Genomic DNA, 18,070 nt, shown 5'->3' with positions numbered 1-18,070 from the left:
GTGAATTCATATACATTTCCTGAAGCAAAATAAGTACTCAGCTCTTAATTATTGTCATTATTTATTAAGCATAATTCACCACCTTTTGTCCAAAAGGCATCAGTGTTAGGAGGGATTAAGAGGGACAGAGATAAAATTTGAGTCAAAATCAGGGACATCCCTGTAAATCAGGAACAGTTGAGAGGTATAGCTCACTCGTACAATAAAGTTCTCATTACATGCAAGTAATGCCTTCAGAGCACTGTGGCCAAAGTGTCAATAGTTTATTCTGGGCTGTAAACAGAATATTTTTACATCTTTTTCTATAGTAGTTCTGAGACAACTTTTTAGAAGGCATTTATCCTTGAGGTATTATTGTTCTGTTAAAAGTTATGATGTAAACAGCATTTGAATGTCACAATGGACATCATAAAAGCTTTTGCTCTATGCAGGACAAGGTAAAAGTCACTATGTTCATGAAAGTTCCTCTACACATGGACATAGTGCTTTGCCTAGCCCCATCATTAACCTTCAATAAAAAAGGAATGCACAGATCCTAGTCTTGACAAAGAAGTGACATAGGTTCATAGGTGTGTACTAGGCTAATGACCCTGGGGCCTTTACAAGCCTAGCCCATAGGATTACCCTGGCATAGTGCCACCTGACCTTAGCTCCCAGTGCCTCTGTCAAGTAGAGCCACTGGAGTTATCCCTGGGGTGAAATTTCTGTTTCCCATTTACTCATCAAGATTTTTCTTAAAGAGGGTCAGTGAGGTGCTCTGCTTGACACGTATGTAAAGTCTGTTCCATAGCATGAGCAGTCTCTGGGTTATGAACCTGTCCCTCCAGCATGTTCTGTTAATTGTGGTAATCAGGTTGAGGTCTCTGGAGTGTGTGGTGTGGAGGGATTGGGATTTCTTTAGATGTAGCATTTATAACAGAGTTGGGTCAGACATGGCTTTGTAAGTCAAGCAGAGATCGCCTCTAAGTAGGCGATATGAGACAGAGAATAGTTGGAGTTGAGTCTGTCTATATAGGACAAGTGTTTAATGCCTAGGATCCTCTTTGTGAGGTACTTTTGCAGCTTCTCCAGTTGTTGCAGGTGTCTAGTGAGATACATGCCAAATGGGGCATTGTATTCCATGATTGGCCTAATGACGGAAGAGTAGAGGGAGACAATGACCTCTTTCTTCCTGGATGCAAAACCTTTAGTAATGAGATGTGCCACATAGAAGGACTTTATGACCACAGTGGCAATGTGGTGATCAAAAGAGAGGGTGTTGTCAACCTGTGTTCCCAGATCTCTTATAATGCCTACTGTGTTCAGTGAACTACCATCAATGTGGTAATTCATGGGAACCGGGTTTTTCCCAAAGGGGATGACGACACATTTTTTGGCATTGACCTTAAGGTCATGGTTCTGACACTAGTCGTTGGTCTCAGTGAGGCCATTCTGTAGGATGTCAACATCACTTGGGGAGTTAATAATAGCTCCCAACTTGCAATCATCTGTGAACTTTGTCAGCCAGCGTCCCTTCATGTTGGTCTGGACTTCAGAGAACTAGATACCAAAGAGGAGAGGACCCAGGACCGAACCCTGTGAGACTCCACTCGTGACTAGTCAGCAGTTTGACTTGGAGTCAGCTACTTTCACACTGTGGGTTCTATCTGTGAGCCAGTTTGCACCCCACCTAGTGATATAGGGGTTGATGCCAAGTTTAGTGATTTTTTCTATGATTCCTGAGTGGGGAATGGTATCAAAAGCCTTGGCCAGATCAAGGTAGGCTGTATGAAGCACCTTGCCTTCATCCACAGCTCTGGTGACTGACCCAAAGAAGTCGACCAAGTCGAGCAGGCATGATCTACCCTTCACAAACCAAACTGTGTGGAATCCAGAGTTTGGAGATGGGCTCACAATGGACATGGGCTCACCATACCATCTCAACATTCAAGGAGAGTCCTAGCACTTAATGTCCTGTTATTGAAACTAAAGTAGGGTCTCCCTATTGATGCCCTGAATTCATGCATCAGCATAACCTGATCTAGGTTTATATCAATCTGTCCATGCTTCTGATACCAGTATGTAACCTTTCAAAAAGACAACTGGCTTCCCTTTCATGCATATACTTCACTTGTTCTACATAATGACTACTGCTTACCTTTGGCTTGGACGCTATCCTTTAAAACAATCTGCTGCTGTTTCAGATCCAGTACACAGAAAATCATTGTGCCAGAAAGAATTTACTTCACTCCACCATCTGAAATAATCTGCCTGTAGAGATGCACAGTTTGCCTAACAATTCCTGCTTTAGGAATAACTTATATCCGTACCTTAAAACTACATCTGCCTGTGATTGTTCTATCTCATTGCTATCTTTAAATTTTTAGTTGTTTATTGTGCAAGACTCTTCATCACAAAGTAAATATGCAACCAGAAAACAAATTCATCTGAATTACAACATTTCATGCTGTTTTTTTTGATTATGTACTATTTGTTAGACTAGACAGTAATGATTATATGTTCGTCATATTGATTGCTGCTGCAGTAGCTCAAGTTATATGGGTTATGGCTTGACAAGGGCATAACAGTTGGCCAACTTTCAAAGATGCAGGGAACCTTCCATATACCCAAATAGTTAGTTTGAGCTGAACTGACTAAAGGTTAGGTATGGGCTCCAAGCTCTTCAGAGTTTTCATGCCAACTGAGAGAGGGAGGCTGAGCCCTGAGAGGACATTGCTAAAAATAGCAAAAAATGAATGTCCACACCCTGCCATACAAAACTCATCAAAAATAAAGATGATGATGGGAAGAGGTAGCTATTGCAATGGTGATCATTTAAACATCTACTATTATGAGTAACTTTACTTGCACAACTGTACTATGTTCTTCATAATGATGCCTGCTGCAGAAGCCTAAACTATACAGATAGATTACCATAGCTTAGAACAAGTGGGAGGTGGGAGGAAAAGGATCATGGATCCCCAGGAGAATTGTCCTAGAAAAGTGTTTTAATAACACAACCTTTTGTCCTAGAAAAGTGGTTTTAAATATACAACCTTTTAAAATAGTGAATAAACCAACTGGAATTGCTATGAATTGCTAAAGCAGCTTATCTTAGACAACAGTTAACAGTTCTTAATAAATCAACACTAAACTGTTTTGGAGTCACTTAAACCATTCTGTCTGCCACAAGCATCTACAGTGCTAAAAATGACATTTGAATTTTAGATCCTGGCATTAAGAACCCTATACTCGATACCCTAACAATGTGTATTAGCACACTGGTACAGAGCAGTAACCCTGCATCAGTCCAATCCACATGAAGAACTATCTCAGTACCTATTTATTAAATGATTTTACTTTAAGTATGGCAGCTTCGGTAGTATGGAGACTTTTTAGAAGAACTTCTGAATAAATCAATCTGCTTTGAAATCAACTTACAACATTTACTTTCTGAAAAAACACAATACCATTTGTAACCTAACCTCTAACCTTTCTCTACAGTCTTACAGTCATGACAAGCATAATACTTTTTCTAAAAATATCATACACTGTAGAACTACAGAGAGATAATATATGTTCAACTCTTGTCTAAAATAATGGGAAAATTAATATATAAACATAAATAAAGCATCGTATCAAAATAGTACATTGTCAACAATACATGGTTTTAGAAAAATGCATGAATACTCTTAAGAGCTACATCTTCTGTAACAAATGCAATACACACAAACACACCAAAAGATAATTTAACACTTATAATATTTATCAGCATAAAAACCTTCAATATTGTACCATGATTTTTGTATTCAAAAAGTTTACAAACATCCAAGAATGAATGGACCCTATCAGTGGCTGTCACATTACCTAACAGGACAGACAGCGTTCTAATGAATGGACATATTTCAGAGCTTAAAACTCTCATTACTGGGGTGCCCAACAAATGTTTTAGGTTTGGATCTCTTTGTGCTACATATTAACAATTTCACAGCAAAGTTATCAGCTAGGTAAAAACACCATATCTAATCAAATCTGCAGCACACCTTTAACATCTTAACAAAAAATTACTTCAAAAACTCAGATTAGTAGTCCGCACAAATAAAACAAAGGCTATGTGATCATTAAATGACTAGTCTGGTGCAAAACAATAGCTGCTGTTTGGAATGCTATCCCTAGTCAAATAGAACTTGACAACCCTTCAGACATTCAAAACTATTCTTAACAGATAATTCATTTGACTTCTCTAAATGTAAATGTTTTAACACTGGTTAACTACAACTTAGAATGTAGCATATTTTTTCTCCTAGTGTGAAGATGTTTACTACATTGTAGCCTAATGCAATTAAGGCTTATGACCAGTGAACTCTGCATATTGTAAATAATGTCTTAAACAATAGGAAAATTAACAAACTTAAATGTAATAAACAGTGACAAAAGTTTCACTGTACTTTTCACTTGTCTAGGTAACTGATAATAATGCATATGGTTTGATTCAGGTTGTACTGAATTGTCTGCAATATGATTGTGTAGTACTATGCACTGAACTGCCTGGGACATGACTAAAAGGGACTTTTGACAATCTTTGATATTTTTTTAAACACTTTTATTGAATTATCAATTGTAACATAGGCAAAGTTACATTCATAGGTTCATAGGTTCATAGGTTTATACTAGGCTATCTGCCCTAAGGCATTTATAAGCCTAGCCCAAATTATTGTGGCTTACGCCACCCCTTATATGAAAAAATACTGTGCCCATTAGTTTGTTGTGCCTCTGTCCAGCAGTGACCCACAGATGATTCCCGGGGTAAACCTACGATCTCCCATCCACAGGTCTAGATTTCTCTTGAACAGAGTCAGCGAGGTGCTCTGCCTCACATGGACCGGGATTTTATTCCACAGCATAGGGAGTCTCTGAGTGATAAATCTATCCCTCCAGCACGTCCTATTTATATCCGTGCTAAGGTTTAAGTCGCTTGCTCTAGTGGTTTTGGTGGATTTGGATTTTTTGAGGTGGAGCATGTCCATTAATTCCGGGTTGGACATGGCCTTGTATGTCAGGCACATGTCACCTCTGAGCAGACGGTATGCGACTGAATAGAGCTGGAGTTTCTTCAATCTGGCAGCATATGACAGATTTTGGAGTCCCTTTATCCTTTTGGTGAGGAACTTTTGGGGTCTCTCCAATTGCTGCAGATGTCGGGTGAGATACATCCCGAATGGGGCATTGTACTCGATCATTGGTCTGATAAGTGAAGAGTACAGGGGAACAATGACCTCACTAGATCTGGATGTGAATCCCTTCATGATCAGGTGGGCAATGTAGAAGGTCTTTCTAACCACTTTAGCAATGATGTGAGTGTCAAAAGAAAGGCCACTGTCAACCTGGGTCCCCAGGTCCCTGATAACCTCTTCTGTGCTTAGTGGATTGCCACCTATATGGTAGCTTGGGGTTACCTTGTTTTTCCCGAAGGGTATGACTATACATTTTTTGGCGTTTAACTTCAGGCCATGGCTCTGGCACCAGCTATCTGTTTCCGTGAGTCCCTTCTGAAGGATATCAGTGTCCGATGCACTTTCCACTATGGCGCCCAGTTTGCAGTCATCTGCAAACTTTGTCAGCCAAAGTCCTCCCATGTTGGCCTGTACTTCTGAGAAGTAGATGCCAAACAATAGGGGCCAAGGACCGAGCCCTGTGGGACACCACTTGTGACCGGCTTGGAGTCTGACACAGCGCCAGCAACTCTAACCCTGTGGGTTCTGTCCTTAAGCCAGTTTGCAACCCATCTTGTGACATATGGGTTTACATTTAAGCTGGTAAGTTTTTCTACAATACCCGAGTGGGGTATTGTGTCGAAAGCCTTTGCAAGGTCAAGGTAGGCTGTATGGACTGCCTTTCCCTCATCAATGGCCTTGGTGACTATTTCGAAGAAGTCGACCAAGTTCAAAAGGCATGATCTTCCCTTGACAAAGCCAAACTGGGTCGGGTCCAATGTCTGCAAGTCTCCTATATCTTTGTTTATGAGCTCCATTATGATCCTCTCCATAGCTTTGCAGACTAGACTTGTTAAGCTTATGGGGCGGTAATTACCAGGGTCCGTGAGGCGCCACCTTTGTGGAGTGGGACCACAGTTGCCGTCACGCCACTCCTTGGGCACGTATCCTGTGGTAAGGCTGAGATTAAACAGCTGCCTTATGTGCGGGTTTAATTCCTCATTTAGCTCGTGTAGCACACAGCCGGGACACCATCCGGTCCCATTGATGCTGTGTTTTTAGCTTTAGAGAGAGCAGCTTTCACCTGCGCATTTGAGATGTCCGGGAGGCTACACTCGGCTGGGATAGTTATCTCTCCTTTAGGGGAGAGGGGTGAAGTTTGCACTGAACCTGTCTGCCAGTATGTTGGCAATGTCTGTGGGTTCAGTGATTTTGTATCATTTTGGACTAATTCTGAGCATATCTGTGAGTTTCCACCCAGGTTCCTAACATAGCTGAAAAGGCCTTATGATTGTCCTTTGAATCCATGGCAATTTTTCTCTCAAAATTGGCCTTAGTTGATTTTATGAGTGCTCGTATTTTTTACTAATAATGATCAGGGGTGACTTCCTTTTATGGATTTTGTTCTATCATGTAATAGCTTTCTCCTCTTATTGTAAAGTTTGTTAATGGCTGGGGTCCACCAGACTGGACGTTTGCCCTTTGTGGAAAGAGTCTTGGTTTTATTTGGGATTGCCTGATCCATGCAGTCCTGGAGGTGTTCATAGAAGGCATTTGTAAGGGCTTCCGCAGCTTGGGTTGTGGTTTCCTCTGACTCAGGGGCCTTGAAGGATACCACACCAGTCTTGAGTAGTGTGAAGTTTGCTTTAGAGAAGTTCTTCACTATGGTCTTTTTGTTTGGGGTGGGGGATGTGGATTTCCAGTGAGATTAGTTTATGATCAGATCTCACCAATGAGGGATATACTTCGGTGTGGAGCATTTTGTCCCCATGTTTGTGACAATGAGATCTAGTATATTTTCTCCTCTCGTGGGAACAGTGACTAGCTGTTCCATGGCATTTGAATTTATGAACTCCAGGAACCGTTGGGCTAGAAAGTTAGGGCTTGAGTAATGTTCCCAGTCTATATTCGGTAGTTGAAGTCACCCAATATGATGGTGTTTGGAGATACATTTATACCCTCCAGTGTCTTCAGGAAGGCTGTGTGGGGTTCCTGAGTTTGAGAGGGTGGCCTGTAGCATGCTACAATTTGTAGAGCAGTTTTGCCTATTGTTAGTTGCACCTGGATGGTTTCCGAGCTTCATGCGTTGCCACCAACCTGGAGGTGTGAGTATCCTTTATGAATATGGATACACCCCTCCTTTTGTGGAGTGGTCCGGGTTTTGGGGCCGGAACGCATGATATGAGGTAAAACCTAATAGTGCCGGGGTGCTCTCAGGAGCCTTGAACCAGGTTTCAGTTACAGCACAGACATCGATGTTCTCCATACTGAGAAGGGCCTCGAGTGCGTGCATTTTGAGATTTAGACTTCTGGCATTGAGCAGCATTACCCTCAATTTCTTCCCATTTTTGTTTTCTAGGGTGGTAGGTTTAGAATTTGAGCCTTGCCTAAAAAGGCACTATGGGGTGGCAAGAGCCTTAGCCAATATCCGGAATCCCAGGGTGACAGGTGCAAGCCGTCCCTTGCGAAGCAGCGTGGCTTGTCAAGCATGTCATCCCAGGCAGACAGACACTGGATCCCCTTTGAATGACACCAGACATTAAGCCAATTGTTAAAGCTGATCATCTTGTCTCTATATTGTGGCATCATTCTTGGTGAAGGAAGGATACTGCTCAGGGTTAGGGTCATACCTGCCTGGGCTACATAATCAGAGAGCTCCTCTATGTCTCTTTTCATGCAGTCCAGGGAGGTACGTCTCAGGTCGTTCACACCAGCATGGACAATGACTGTGTCATATTTGTACTTGCTGTGGAGTGACCCGAGTGCTTGTGTTATGTGGCGGATTCTAGCGCCCGATAGGCAGCTTACTGTGACCCTCTCCTTGTTCAGCCTGGTGAGTGGGACGTCAGTGTGTCTGACTATGGAGTCACCTATGACAAGTATGTTTGGTGTTGTATTTGGCCTTAAGGGCTGTGACTGCTTTGCACACTGCTTTTGTGGTTTATGTGTTGCTTGTGGGGTGTCTTGAGGTAGCAGTTGTTTGGGTGTCTGCTTTGGAGGCCTCTGCTGTTTAGGTACATTTTACTCAGAGCCTCCGAGTATGTCTTTGTGTGTTTATGTGTTTGATTCAGTGGAGTGGTAGCATTATGTGAGGCTGGTTTTGTGGTGTGTGTAGTTGCCTTCTCCTCCTGTCTGGTCTTGCCAGTCCTGAGTTGAGAGAGCTCAGCCTCCAGTTTGGCTAAATAGCTGCATCTCTCAAGTATTTGTGTTATGTGGGAGGAGGAGAGGGTTGTCTGTGTACATGAGGCAGTTATAACATTGCCTCAAGATTCCCAGATTCACCAGCTGGACCGGAGAGGAGATTGACAACTGACCTTTGGACATGCTAGAATAATATTGGGAAATCCTTAATTGAAAACAAGGGCCAGTGGGGAGTGAGGGTGTAGTGCTTTTAATTTTTAGTGCTGACTTATATAATTGCTTTAGTGAGCAAGTGCCAGGTAACTTGAGTGCAATGTGATACAAGTAACTAAATGCAAAACGACAAACAGTAACTTTCTTTCAAGTGAAACAAGGAAATAAGTACAGTAAGCAATGCAGATATCACTAGTGATCCACAGAAGCTGAGAAGTTGCGTATTAGGTGAATTAGCTTCCAGGAAATAACAAGCAAACAAACAACAAGTATATAAACAAAGCTAGATTCAGTAGGCCTGGATCTAGTCTATGCTAGAGCAAACAAGGTGAACCAATTTCAGTAAGATACAGTTCAAATATTCAGGCACTATAAACCTTTAACCAGAAAATTCCCAGCTCAGAAGGGCAGAGTCCAGCCTCTTCTCCCACAAGAGTGCAGTCCACGAACCTTCTTAATGTAAAATAACTGGCCTGAAGCCCAAGTGCCTAAACCAGAACTAATACACTTGGACACTGGGCTCTCAATCAGCAGTTCCCAACTTAGAAGGATGAAAGCTACCTGTCCTGCCACCACAGTGCTTGCCACAAACCTTCCTAATGTAAAACAACTGGTCTGAAGCCCAAGTGCTTAATCCAAAAGACTTGAATGATAGCTACACTTTAATCAAGTTACAACCAAGCAGTAATAAATACCATTGAATACTTTAGAGAATGTCTGGATTAGTGCTCAAGTTACACAAACAAAGCTAGATCCAGCAGGCCCGAATCCAGTCTATGCCACAGCAAACAAGGCGCACCAACTTCAGTAAGAAACAGTTCAGATATGCATGCACTATAAGCCTTTAACCAGAAATTCCCAGCTCAGAAGGGCAGAGTCCAGCCTCTCCTCCCACAAGAGTGCAGACCACGAACCCTCTTAATGTAAAATAACTGGCTTGAAAGCCCAAGTGCTTAAACCAGAATTAATACACTTTTAGAATAATAGACACTGAGCCCTCAATCAGCAGTTCTCAACCTAGAAGGATGTAAGCTACCTGTTCTGCCACAACAGTGCAGACCACAAACCTCTCAGTGCAAAACAACTAACTGGTCCGAAGCCCAAGTGTTTAAACCAAAAGGCTTAGAATGAGTTACACCAAGCAGTAATAAATACAATTGAGTATTTTAAGATGATGCAAAAGTAAAAGAAGTAGGTAAAACACAAGTACAGTAAAAGCAGATGAAATTTTTTTTTTTTTTTTTTTTTTTTTTCTGAACAAGTGCTGAGATCAAAGAAACAGATTTGAGTGCTGAAACTAGAAAACTGGCTAGTTACAAGAAAAAAAAAAACAAGCTAGAAGGCTTCCCTCAAACACAGAAGGGCTTGGGGGCTCAGAAGCCTACAAATAGTCTGTACCACTTAACAAGAAAGGCAGGAAATAAGCTTAATTTTTTTTTTTTTCTATTTCCCAGATGCTCTCCCTGTACACAGTAGGAGTGCCTGAAATCAGAATACGATCTCACCGCACTCAGCCGAGTGAGCAAATGAGATGGGCCCAGAGGCAGGCTGAGGGGCGGGCAGTTTCAATGCCACCAAGATTAACACAAAAACAGGGCGGGTGGGTGGGAATAACTGAAGAGCAGAATAACCAGTTAAAAATTCCTTCAACACTCCTTCATACACAGTTTAAATCAATTTAAATACTGTATTTTTTAAAAGAAAAAGTGCATAAAAAGGTACTTAAATTCTCTTATACGTCCAGTTGAATATAACCAAGTTCTTAGCTTGCCAAGCTGAAGTTTTAAAGCAGGAATTATTTCACATGCACCAGTTTAAATATGCAAGGACAGGAAATCACTGAATGTGGCTACCCCACACCTGTAATTACTAGCAAATAACAAAATTCAGCCAACACTAGCTTTTAGTTCAAGTTACTGAAGAGCAGAATAACCAGTTAAAAATTCCTTCAACACTCCTTCATACACAGTTTAAATCAATTTAAATACTGTATTTTTTAAAAAGAAAAGTGCATAAAAAGGTACTTAAATTCTCTTATACGTCCAGTTGAATATAACCAAGTTCTTAGCTTGCCAAGCTGAAGTTTTAAAGCAGGAATTATTTCACATGCACCAGTTTAAATATGCAAGGACAGGAAATCACTGAATGTGGCTACCCCCACACCTGTAATTACTAGCAAATAACAAAATTCAGCCAACACTAGCTTTTAGTTCAAGTTACTGAAGAGCAGAATAACCAGTTAAAAATTCCTTCAACACACCTTCATACACAGTTTAAATCAATTTAAATACTGTATTTTTAAAAGAAAAAGTGCATAAAAAGGTACTTAAATTCTCTTATACGTCCAGTTGAATATAACCAAGTTCTTAGCTTGCCAAGCTGAAGTTTTAAAGCAGGAATTATTTCACATGCACCAGTTTAAATATGCAAGGACAGGAAATCACTGAATGTGGCTACCCCCCACCTGTAATTACTAGCAAATAACAAAATTCAGCCAACACTAGCTTTTAGTTCAAGTTACTGAAGAGCAGAATAACCAGTTAAAATTCCTTCAACACTCCTTCATACACAGTTTAAATCAATTTAAATACTGTATTTTTAAAAGAAAAAGTGCATAAAAGGTACTTAAATTCTCTTATACGTCCAGTTGAATATAACCAAGTTCTTAGCTTGCCAAGCTGAAGTTTTAAAGCAGGAATTATTTCACATGCACCAGTTTAAATATGCAAGGACAGGAAATCACTGAATGTGGCTACCCCACACCTGTAATTACTAGCAAATAACAAAATTCAGCCAACACTAGCTTTTAGTTCAAGTTACTGAAGAGCAGAATAACCAGTTAAAAATTCCTTCAACACTCCTTCATACACAGTTTAAATCAATTTAAATACTGTATTTTTAAAAGAAAAAGTGCATAAAAGGTACTTAAATTCTCTTATACGTCCAGTTGAATATAACCAAGTTCTTAGCTTGCCAAGCTGAAGTTTTAAAGCAGGAATTATTTCACATGCACCAGTTTAAATATGCAAGGACAGGAAATCACTGAATGTGGCTACCCCCACACCTGTAATTACTAGCAAATAACAAAATTCAGCCAACACTAGCTTTTAGTTCAAGTTACTGAAGAGCAGAATAACCAGTTAAAAATTCCTTCAACACTCCTTCATACACAGTTTAAATCAATTTAAATACTGTATTTTTAAAAGAAAAAGTGCATAAAAGGTACTTAAATTCTCTTATACGTCCAGTTGAATATAACCAAGTTCTTAGCTTGCCAAGCTGAAGTTTTAAAGCAGGAATTATTTCACATGCACCAGTTTAAATATGCAAGGACAGGAAATCACTGAATGTGGCTACCCCCACACCTGTAATTACTAGCAAATAACAAAATTCAGCCAACACTAGCTTTTAGTTCAAGTTACTGAAGAGCAGAATAACCAGTTAAAAATTCCTTCAACACTCCTTCATACACAGTTTAAATCAATTTAAATACTGTATTTTTTAAAAGAAAAAGTGCATAAAAAGGTACTTAAATTCTCTTATACGTCCAGTTGAATATAACCAAGTTCTTAGCTTGCCAAGCTGAAGTTTTAAATTTATCAAACCATATTAAGAAGTTCACATTTAGAAATGTTATACATCACATATATTGTTATATACTAAGTAATCAAAACAACATGATATAAATTGTTCATTTTCTACCTTGTCTTAAATCTCATTCCTCCAAAACATTTTTCTGCATGTATCATTCCTACAGTTTCCATTTGTTCTATGCAATTTACTCCTACCCTTTCCAAAAGATCCCAGTTCTTGTTCTTTTTATCTCTGTGACAATATTCACTACTTCAAGTGTAGTTGGTTTAGATTTTGTTTTCCATTTTTTAGTAATTGCTTTTTTTGCAGCCACTGGAATTAGACTTAACAAGGCCTCTATGTCTAGGCATGGACAACCTTTTGTCTTGTTACAAATATTTCTTGAAGTGGAACTTGAAATAATGGACATGGAATCTGTTTTGAAAATCCACTGTTAAAGTCATACAAAAGATACAGAATGGATGGGATACAAGGGACGCTTTTATCTGGAGTGTTCTCCTCATATATTAAAATACTTTGGTATTTGTTCTTCTTTAACCCCTAAACTGTTGAGCATTTTCAGAAGGCCTACCCCGAAAATACTGGCTATTTTTGGCTATTTTGCTTTTTGCATTTAAAAGTCTGTATCTCCAAAATTATTCAGCATTTTTTATGAAATTTTCATGGAATGTTAATGACATACATAGCTATAAAAGCACATTAGACTAGCTTTCTACTGTCAAAAACAAAGAAGCAGTTGCATTTTGAATTTTAATGGAAAAAGGCTATTTTTAATGTTGTTTTATTGTCTCTGCTTATACAAAGAATAAATTGTTTTATGTAGACCCATATATTCTGTTTAGGTCTGAAATCATACGGACATTCTATACTTATATTTTAATCTTCTTCTTCTTTCGGCTTTTCCCGGTTAGGGGTCGCCACAGCGGATCACCTGTCTGCTCATGATTGGCAGTAGAGGTTTACGGTGTCGAGTTGCCAGCCTGGCGCCCAACCTACCATGAAAACATTTTAATAGTTTTGTTTATTTCACTCTTAAAAGGCCTGAAAGTTGTACCCTGTGAATTGACAAAGGCCACTCTGTCTTGAATTCCTGCTCAGCTTCAAATGACAGTATCTCTCTACTGCTTTAAGATATTCTTATTAAATTTCCAGGACAAGACTCTTTGATAATCCCACCTTCTTTTTGTTTTGCACATCCTAATAGTAAAAGTATTAGTTTAAGAGAGTGTACACAGGGTATATGTTAAATCATCAAATGCTTAAAAAAAGCGAACAGTGATTTATCGAACCCATGAAAAGCTTACAATCTCAAATGATTTATGCTCCACAAAAAAAAAAATTTAAAACATTACATAAAGAGGGGGCTTCACCCACCCCAATGTAGGAGGCTGTGCCCCCCACACACCCTCTCTACTTAAATATACCAACTCCGAGATCACACTACAGTCACAAACATGGCAAAGTAACAGAAGTGGTCAAGCAATTTCTTTCCCAGGGAAAGAATTCACTTATATGCCGTTTTGCTATTTTGCCTTATCGTGCTTTCAAATTCGATCAAGGCACATTCAAAAGAATGCGTCTTTGATCATTTAATAGGAAGCCTGCACACACACACACATACACACACACACACACACACACACACACACACACACACACACACACACACACACACACACACACACACACACACACACACACACACACACACACACACACACACACACACACACACACACACACACACACACACACACATATTAATTTAAGGGTGCACACACTTATGGAACCAGCGTATTGTATGTTTTTTTTCAACTGAATTGTACAGGTTAAGGTCACATTAAAGGTAGGAAAATTTTTGAAATGATTTATTGTGGTCTCAGTTTTTATATCACAAAAACCTGGCATTTTAACTGGGGTGTATAAACTTTTTATATCCACTGTGTATGTATGTATGTATATATATATATATATATATATATATATATGTATATACATGCATACATAATGTTTTTTCATTCATTCCTTCTAGTTATTATTTTTTTTTCCTGAAATAGAAAGTTTTATTTTACTTATGCATTTCCAAAAGCTTTTAGTACAGCTCTTTAAGCAACTATTGGCTGAAGCTTTAACAGGATGAAAAAAAAAAGTAGAAGCTTCAACCCAACGAAAAAAACTTTTGCAGGTGGCTTGTCTGCAGTACCCCCACCATGTATAGGACTTCATCATCTCACACCTCCTTACTTAACAATATCAACTTCACTCTCAGACAGCTACAGATAAAAGTGGAAACCCACAAGCAAATGTATGACTGCTTGTTCACAAAGTATTGGTGCAAGTGATTCTCTGTGGAAAAGTGTAATCATTCAGTTGAAAACTGACACATCAAAACTGATGACATGAAGCTTCATCCATATTCAGCTCATTGACTAAAACGTTATGTTTCTGAATATTGTGAATTTTGCATTTTTTAACCCCATTGACTAAAAGGTTATGTTTCCAAATATTGTGGATTTTGCATTTTTTAACCCATTGGCAGCTTTAATGCATTACATTAGTTCATCTAAAAAAAACAACTCATAATTAATTAATTTATCACATCAGATTTTTTTTAAATGAAAAAAAGTGTGAATAACATCTTACCAATACCCAGTGAAGTTATCAGCCCACCACAGGGTGTAATAAATGTACTTGCAGAAAAAAAAAAAAACATTTGTATGAACTTCACACAGTAAGCAGAGACACATGCCTGCCATTTATAGAGCCAAAGGGAGACAGCTCTTACATAAATTATGGATTGGATAAGTCTTACCACAGGTAACATCAAAAACTTAAGTTTCACAGGACTAGACAGCATACCTGTTAGTTTCCCATAAGGAATCAAGGAGAGCTTAACCAAATAACTATCAGTCATGCTAAAACAAAATGATTGATCGAGGATATCTAATATATGTTTTCATAGCATTTCATTTTATTAGTTCTTCTCATTATGTTGTGTCTTTTGGCTTTTCCCGGTTAGGGGTCGCCACAGAGGAACTCCGGTCCGCTAATGATTGGCAGCAGATTTTTACGTGCCGAGTTGCCGACCCTGATGCACAACCTTCAACGAAGGTATGCCCATTCATACATGTCTCAACACAGAAGACGCTCTAGCTGAGAATCGAACAGGACAATGTCTTACTGTGAGGTGACAAGTGCTTCTCATTATATTGATGCAAATATTTGTTTATATAGATATACAACATTTCAAAATAAAGGAACTGACCACAATTATACTGTTGTTTCAGCTGAGCAGCATAAATTGTTTTTGGATATAATCATCGACATTTTACTCAGGCAGCCATTAGCAGCTCATTTGTGTGATATATAACATACCTAAGATCATTTTGGGGGTTAGTTACACTTCCACTTTTTACTAAAATCCATCATAGCAGCTCAATTGTGTGATACATAGGATACCTAAGATCATTTCAACATTTCCACTTTTTACTTAAATCCATCATTAGTAGCTTACTTATGCAATACATAATATACCTAGGATAGTTTTGGGGATTCACTTCCACTTTTTACTAAAACTGATTATTAGCAGCTCACTTGTGTGATATATAATAAATCTAGCATCATTTCGGGGGTTCATTACACTTCTATTTTTTACTAAAATCTTCCAGCACACAGAACAGAAAAAAACAAGCTAATTATTGTGAATTGCACACTTATTGTGAAGTCTTAGAACTCACACTGATCAGTAATCTGCCACAGGAATGCTGCTGAAAGTACAATGTAAGTTAATGACTGAATGTCCAAAAACAGTTTGACCAGAGATAGAAAGTCTATTCTCTGATGTGCTAGGATACAGCTATAGTTTACAAGCACTGCAGTATTTGTACAGAAGTCTGATAGTTTCATGAAATGAATTCACTTTATTTTTATGTAGTTTGTGATATCAAGACCCCTTTCCATAATGCACTATGAACTTTATAACACTGGTACCTGGACATTTTCCAGCAGATTCTATGCTTCATATGGCTGTTGTTTTTGAATAACTATGAGAAAAAAAAAATACTGTCCAAAAGTGGAGGGCATGGTAAAAAAAAAAAAAAATAGTAAATAATAATAAGCCAACACGCGTACTGCATGTCACAGTGAAAATTAACTAATTCAAACTTATTTCCTGTTGAAATGTATTTCATTACTGATTTGTGAACTTTTAGATTTGTGGATTATATGTGTACACTGTAGTTTTGAATAAGTCTCTACATGTTTTTAAGAAATGAAAGTGCTTAAGTCAGTTTATAAAGGATTTTCACTGTGAAGTGCAGTACGCATATTGACTTTTTATTGTTGTTTTTCAATACCTGAATTTGCTCTTTGTGTGTCAGGCACAGGCCTATAATTATCTTGAGTTATTTGATGTATGAGGAGGATTCAAAGGAGCCTACTGCTAGTAGGACATGTGGCAATAATAGTTTTGGGCACTGAATTTTATCATTTCCTGAGTTTCAAATAATATAAATGCAGTTTATTGTATTTTTTATTTTATTAAATATAAGACTGTTAGACTCCAGAAAAAGTGTTTGCGGTTTCATACAGAAAGTGCCCAAATAAAAATAAGGAAGGATCAGAGTCATTTTTCATCCAAAGAACAAAGATAACATATTTCTGTACATTTCATGACAAAAAAAGAATGGTCATAATTGGGAGGAGCAGCAAAGTTGGAATAAATAGGTATGGTATATGCAACCAATGCACTCAGTGGCTTTCCAGCATTATGCCTGAAATTACTTGAAATTAGGTTTACACTTGCCTGTAGCACTCATGGTAGAGAAAGTGCATAAATAAATCAGACAGGCGATGTTCATTAGTAAACAGAAGCTGTGTTTAAATCTCAAACATCCCAGAGGCATGATACATTCTGCTGACCCTGGATGCTGTCATACCTCAAACCGTTTTAATTAATTAGTAAGTCACAAGGGGAAGAAAGTAAATCTGCAGGTTCATAATATGTTGGATGTAAGTAGCCTTCTGTTTAGTATCGCAGCTGATTAGTCTTGACACAGAACATAAATCATTATCCTAAAACTCTTCAGTGCATGCAGTGCAGGCCACCATATTTGATATGAAAATGAGTTGATTCTACTCAGTAAAAGTGACGACAGTTTTATTGTGTTGTAACTGAGAGAACAATGGACTCAATTTTCTTGTTTTTGTATTAGTGTCTTTTTGTTGCTGTTGTCATGTGACCACACACTGCAACTTACATTTTATTTTGCAGACAACTTTGCTCTGACCCTGTTCTTATGATCACTATTGCCATCATCATGAGAAATCATGTTGTCCCTATAGTGATGAATCATCACTATAGGGACAACACGATTTCTCATAGAGAATGATCTACAGTAGTTAGACATAGGGAGGCCTGTATGTTGTTGGGTGTCTGAGACAAAGGTTTTAAGGTTTAATAATGTAAACCCTGCCTCCCCCTGAATATAGTGCACTAATGCAGTAGTAAGTACATACAGTCCAGCAACCCAGATTTGAAAGTGCCATTTACATTAGCATAATGTGTAACGTGATCAGCAAGCTTGTACTAGATAGCAAATTCTGACAAACTTACCATAGAATGACAGGTCTAGCTTTTGCATTACTTCATGCTTTGCCATGCAACCCCTTTGGTACTGGTGAAGCCCCCTTTAGCTGTGAATATTGATTGTATAGTCTGGAGCAAAACTACTGTGTCACAGGATTGTCTAATATAAATCTTTTTTCTTTCACTCTCTGTTTGTAATGTACAACAGTCAGTGCATTTGTAACTAGTCAGGTATGCCAGTGCATGTGTTTTGTAAAATAATTTTTGAGAGTCTTATTCAGCAGTCAGAAAACTGTGATCACTCAAGCAAAATCCCAACAATCTAACTGGAACATGAACTGTT

The 18,070-nt window shown here is 38.6% G+C and overlaps 1 protein-coding gene across 3 annotated transcripts in view; it reads right to left on the bottom strand.

Annotated features, from left to right (window-relative positions):
• The window catches only part of SEMA3F (semaphorin 3F), an 861,789-nt gene that overhangs the window by 144,769 nt on the left and 698,950 nt on the right, over nt 1-18,070 (bottom strand). The gene's annotated exons all lie outside the window — the stretch shown is intronic.

The sequence above is a fragment of the Protopterus annectens genome, chromosome 7.part0 (genome assembly GCF_019279795.1).
Source record: "Protopterus annectens isolate FY-2018-M chromosome 7.part0, PAN1.0, whole genome shotgun sequence".
In the NCBI taxonomy this organism is placed as follows: domain Eukaryota; kingdom Metazoa; phylum Chordata; order Ceratodontiformes; family Protopteridae; genus Protopterus; species Protopterus annectens.
This window is presented reverse-complemented; position numbering and strand designations above follow the sequence as displayed.